Here is a 6,000-nt window from a genome sequence, read left to right as displayed (position 1 = left end):
TTTTAACCTGGCCACCTGAGTTTAATAGCGATATCGGAACGGGTCCTTGGACCAACCTCGTCCTCTTCACAAACCAACATTGCCTAGCGTGGTGAAGTATGGTCAAACAACCCCCATGACAGCCTTAATCCAGCATAAAATTTACTGAGAGCTGAAAATTATCATTATTGCAAATATATAGTGTAATAGCTATAGATAACATCGTTCCGCTCTTATACAGCACTCTGAAATGTAATTTATAATTAACAACCTAAGAAGAATATTGTTACTATATCTAAGAATATTATTTATTATTAAGATACTATTAAAAACTAAACGATTTTATTTTATTTTACCAGGTAAGGCCCACTGAGCTATTTCGCTTTTTTTTCAATAACCTGGCCACAATTGGTAGCTCAACGAAGTGGTTTGTCATGTAGAAATGTATAAGCAGCCGAATACTATAAACGCCTGTTCCTAAATGTGGAGGGAAAAACCCGAGGACCCGGAGAAAAATCCACACGATCATGGGGAGAACACGCAAACTCAAAATATACAGACACCAGGGTTGGGATGCAACCCACGACCTCCTGCATAACAGTCGAGGTAGTTAACATATCGCCACTGTAGTGCCCGTATACAATACTGTATAAGGGCATTACGAGTCTGTGGCCTGGTATGAGAACAAATGTTCAGTCATTGCTTTCTATGTCAGAGCCCGGACTTTTCCATTACCAGCCGTGTCCGCTGTAATGGGTGATATGTATGGGGTTCTGCACGCAGGGATGTGCTACAGTAATATAAAAGTCTCCATCCTGCCACCAGAAATGCTGGCCACATTCCCACAATGACCGACGTTGACTTCCCCAGCAAGCGGTACCCATATAATGGCCCTGGGTAAATGGCCGGCTGAATTGAGCCCGAAACTTGGATCTTTATTCTCAACCCCTTTCAATCAATTACCAACGGCACCACCCGGCGAATAGAAAGGATGAAACATATCGAGGCGTATAGGTGCATTGTGAATGTTTTTGGCACATAAAATGGATTGCAAGGATGGACTCTAACTAAATACATCATATTGTATTCAAGGCTGACACTTACTCTGCCCATTGCCACGTAGAAACAGCAGTCGCTGATCAGGCAACGTGCAGACAGGGCTGTAGCGTCACCTAGTGACTGATGCTCCAAGCGCTGCTGCATAACCCCGATTGGTAAAAATTGTCTACTTGCATGAGAAAAAGTGCGTGTTAATAATACTATATTACAGTGTCACGCCTGCATATATGGTTGCCGAATAAAGAATGTATGACTACATAGGCATACATTACTTTTTGAGAAATTGCAGTAATTACCAGCTTGAATGGTGAATTTTGGTAACACGCCTGTAATGCAATGAGGGGCTTTGGGGGATGGTGTGTGGACCATGCAAGAGACCACCGAGTATGAGATATCCAACCTGCAAAGGCTGTCTTGTGTTTAAAAGTCATCCAATCTGCATTGCGTGCTGAGTCTTATCTTCTTGTTTGGATGGATCTTCTCTGGGTACTCAATGAGGTGGGAAAATCCTAGAAGCAAGACCATGCTGATGTAAAAAAAAAAATTTGAGACTCCGTGACGCTTTCCTGGATGATTACATTACATTATTAAAGTATCCCTGGAAGTCAAATCAGAGTGTCTCTCTGCTCAAACGAACAATGGGCTGGCGCTCATTCTTAGACCTGAGCCAGGGGTGAAAACAAATCCACACTTTTTTGGCAGAGTAACATTTTTCATGGGATGACGACCGTCGAATTCCCACCATTGAGCTCAGCAGCCGGTTCGCTCGGATGGTGGAGCACGAAGCTGGAACCAGAGAGGTCCTGGGTTCGAATTTAGACAGCCACCTATCGTGAGACCAGGTGCTCAAGTGCATCGGGTCTCAGTCCAGTGGCCGATGACTGCACAAACGATCACATTAAATGGTGCCCTGCACTAAATTCCAGCACCGACTGTTATACCATAACTCTGCTGCCCTCCATGTGGAACAGAGGTCACTTGGAGGGATCTTGGATATACAACGATCCCTCGCCATCCGCGGGTTGTACGTTCCTGAAAACCGTCGTGGTTGGCAAAACCGCGGTTGGCAATACTGATGCCTTATGGGAAATAGGGGGTTCGGGCAACCGCGGCCACGGTCACACTCGTCAAAGCCTAACGAAGTTGCCTGTTCCTTCACTGAACACAAATACATTACACGATAACGTAATGTAAAAAAAATGGTCCAATTAGATCATTAAACACAATAAAATAATGCTATTTAGCTTTAATACAGAAGGTTGCAGTCGATGGTGATGACGATGACGTCGATGAGGTAATAGGTGAGGTAGGTGATCGTTCAAAGGAGGAGGAGGAGGGGGGGGGGGGCTCTGCCCACCGTCCACCTGGTGGTGGGAAGACAGCGGTGGCGTGAGCTGGGAGATGGGACGATGCCCAGAGGGAACACAGACGCGGGGTGACTTTAAATGAACAAGTACCGGTTGCTAAACCGCGAATACACAAAAACTCCATACCTCGGTTAGAAAATTGGTATGCCGAAGGAAAAGCCGTGGATGCGTAAATTCCGCGGATGCAAAAAAAAAAACCGCGGTTGGTGAGGGATTGCTGCCGCACTTTTGAACGTGCTGTGTGATATTTGCTTCCATGGAACGTTCTCGAATACAGTACTTCTGCAAAGGGGTTGCACTTGCTCCGCGAGAGATCTAAATGGATAATTTGTCCCATGACATGACACCGATAGCGCGGCTGGGATATAATTGGAGAGTAAAAAAAAACTAGACAAAAGGAACCGAGCAATAATATCACCGTGTGCCATCTGAGGTCGGGATGTTGGGGATTTATAGAGCCTGCAAGGGAGCGAGTCGCAATAATGAGTGTGGAAAGTCATGGGAGCATGAACGAGGGATTGAGCCGAGCAGTGGTCGAGGTATTACCGGAGATGGGAGTGCTTGGAAAGGTGGTGGTTGGGATACAACGCTTATAAATGCAAGAGTTTGTGCGCTCAGGGTCAAGCAGCACAAAGATTTTTAACTCTTTTTTTTTAATCACGTTTGTTGCGTATGCATGTATGTGCATCTACAGCATGTCTAACGGTTTATTACAATGCATTGTACTGTATACGTACACAACTGACCAAGAAGTGCTGTAATATGAATTCGCATCTCACCCTGGAGCTGAAATCAAATCATCCCTTTTAATCCCTCCAGGGACAATAAAATGACCATGAACAGTGATTTTCTTATAAGACTTGTAGTCTAGAGATGAGCACTACCCCATCCTTGTTTGGGCAAGGAGATCGTTTTTACTTTTTTGGTTTCAAATTAGAATTTTTTTTAAAGGTGAGAATAAACACGACTTTAATTATGAACTTCCAGAAATGTCTGGGGAAGCAATGGATGTTTCTACACTTCCTCTGCTGCCTATGATGCGGCTCTGTCGTCAATAGTCTGCCACACACTGTGTATACCTAGTCTGTACTACAGTAACAGTGATAATTACGTGTACAATGCTTAGAGTTGGAAATCACCATATCAGACTGGCACTGCCCATACGACTTCTGAGAAGCAATTTGGCAGCTGAACTTCTTTTTCAGCAATCCTAAGTTTTTGAATGCAAGCATGATTTGCGCGTGAAAAGCAGGTTGTTGATTGGTCTTTAGGTCATACGACCAAGTGTCCTCATTTTCCTGAACAAAACACATATCAGGCTTTGTTAATTAGCTTTGCTTAATGAGCACTCCGCCAACTTGGCCGTACCCTGACGTGTCTGAAATCACAAATTAATTTGCTGACGCTATGGGTTTGTATCTAGCTGCGTTTCCGTATAAAAAGGCAGGAAAGAATACTTTAATATGCGATTCATAAAATATGTTCAGAGGCTCTTAGGCTCGCAATCCGTGAATAATCTTAAAAGGTGGCAACATCTGAGAAAGCAATTCAATTGAACAGGGATGAAGAGCGTAACACAGAAATAAAAAGGCCTGGGCTCAAATCGCCCTGACAAGACAAGTCTCCCATTCGAAATCATCGTGAAGAGTTACATGACAGCGCGTGCTGGGATGCTGATAACTCGGCCCACTCGCTATTTATTTCAGGCTGGAGGGGAAATGAAAATCATTTAGATGCGTAAACTGCATTCGAAGCTGGGAGGAAATTCACCTGTGGCCTTAAAAATAGGATGGCAACCTTAGAGCACGATTCATCGGAGGTGAAATGACTCACTGTGTTCAATGTGTGTGGCTGTCTTGACGCACAAAGGGAGAATGATTACTTTTATATATATAGTCTCATGCTAGTTGTATTTGTGTATACGATGGCAGATGGAGAGGGATGTTTTTTTTTATATATAAAACTAAAAAATGTTTTACCAGGTAAGGCCTACTGAGCTATATCGGTATTTTTCAGAAGCGACCTGGCCACAAATGATAGCTCAACGAATTGTGGCTTGTCACGTGGAAATTTATATAAGCCAAATACTCTAAACGCGTGTTGATTCTAAATATGGAGGGAAAAATCCGAGGACTTGGAGAAAAATCCACGCGACCATGAGGAGAACATGCAAACTCCACATATGCAGGTGTCGGGATTGGGATGGACCCACGGCCTCCTATATACTAGGCGAGGCAGTTAACATCTCGCCACCGTGGCACCACCGTTTAGAGTTAGATAATTAATTAGTGTACCACCCTAAATTTGATGTTTAAATTTTTAGTACCAATCTCATGACAAAATAGCTCGACATGCTTCTTGTTATGTCTGCACGTGCCACGCAGGTACAATTATGGGTGTGATGGCATTTTTTTTTAGCTAAAGTGACATTTTTGCATCGTTCTTAGCGTGAAGGCGAGATTATGGATCCCAACGAAATTTGGCAGGATTGGTGTATCTTGGGATACGATTGAGATCCCATCGAGACTTCCTTTACACACGTGGAGCACACGTCCAGCGCAAACACGAAAGTTCAGTTTTCCAAAATCACTCCAATCTGCGCTCATCTCTCTCTTTCATCTTCTTGGCCCCGGCTCGTCTCCAATAATTGTCCTCGGTAAACATGCCACGTCATGTTTTCCAGTTGTATCCTGTAAATATCACCGCGAGTAAAATGGAGTAATTAAATAGCCCGGAAAGCGTTACGGAATCCGTGTGTATGCACGATATTCATTCATTTGTATAAATCCCTTAATATATTCTAAAAAAACACAAACCTGGAAATAAAACAGTATGTAATGTAAGTTTGTGTACAGAAATTCCATTGGAACTTTAATCATGCTATCTTTGTCAACTTCCTGAATATTGTCACGCATGTTTTCCAACCACAGTGTGAAATGAAATCTGACAGTTACTGCAGTCATAATAAACGCGGCACAGATGCAATGTGATTCTGTGCATATGAGACCACAGTGATGCAACGACATCCCATGTAACAGAAACGAGACGCCTCGAGCTGAAAGGCAACAACACATCGTTTCCAGGTGCCATAGATTTTAAGCTTGGAATCGATCTGCAGAATTGAGATCTGAAATCTCAGAAAGCAATTCCACAACACTAAATGAATGATGCACCAAGCCACATTGTTATCGTAGGAGATTGGAACTACTCGACAGTTATACTGGTAGGAACCTCCTGGTTACACCAGCCCACAGGGGATTATTGTGTCCGTCCGTCCGTCGTGCATCCAAAAATGGGAGGGGTGGGGCTGGGTGGAGAGGGGAGGGTGGAGAGGGGCTGGGTGGGGAGGGAGGGGCTTGGTAGGGAGGGGAGGGTGGGGAAGGAGGGGCTGGGTGGGGAGGGGAAGGTAGGGAGGGGCTGGGTGGGGAGGGTGGGAAGGGGAGGGTGGGGAGGGGCTGGGTGGGGAGGTTGGGGAGGGGCTGGGTGGGGAGGGTGGGAAGGGGAGGGGCTGGGTGGGGCGTGGGAGGGGTGGGGCTGGGTGGGGAGGGGCTGGTCACCCCGTGGTGCCCTTATAAAACGCAACGTTTAATCTACT

This window comes from Petromyzon marinus, chromosome 6, assembly GCF_048934315.1.
Source record: "Petromyzon marinus isolate PM22_M1 ecotype Great Lakes invasive population chromosome 6, UKy_Petmar_22M1.pri1.0, whole genome shotgun sequence".
Lineage (NCBI taxonomy): Eukaryota > Metazoa > Chordata > Hyperoartia > Petromyzontiformes > Petromyzontidae > Petromyzon > Petromyzon marinus.
Note: the sequence above shows the minus strand (reverse complement) of the source record.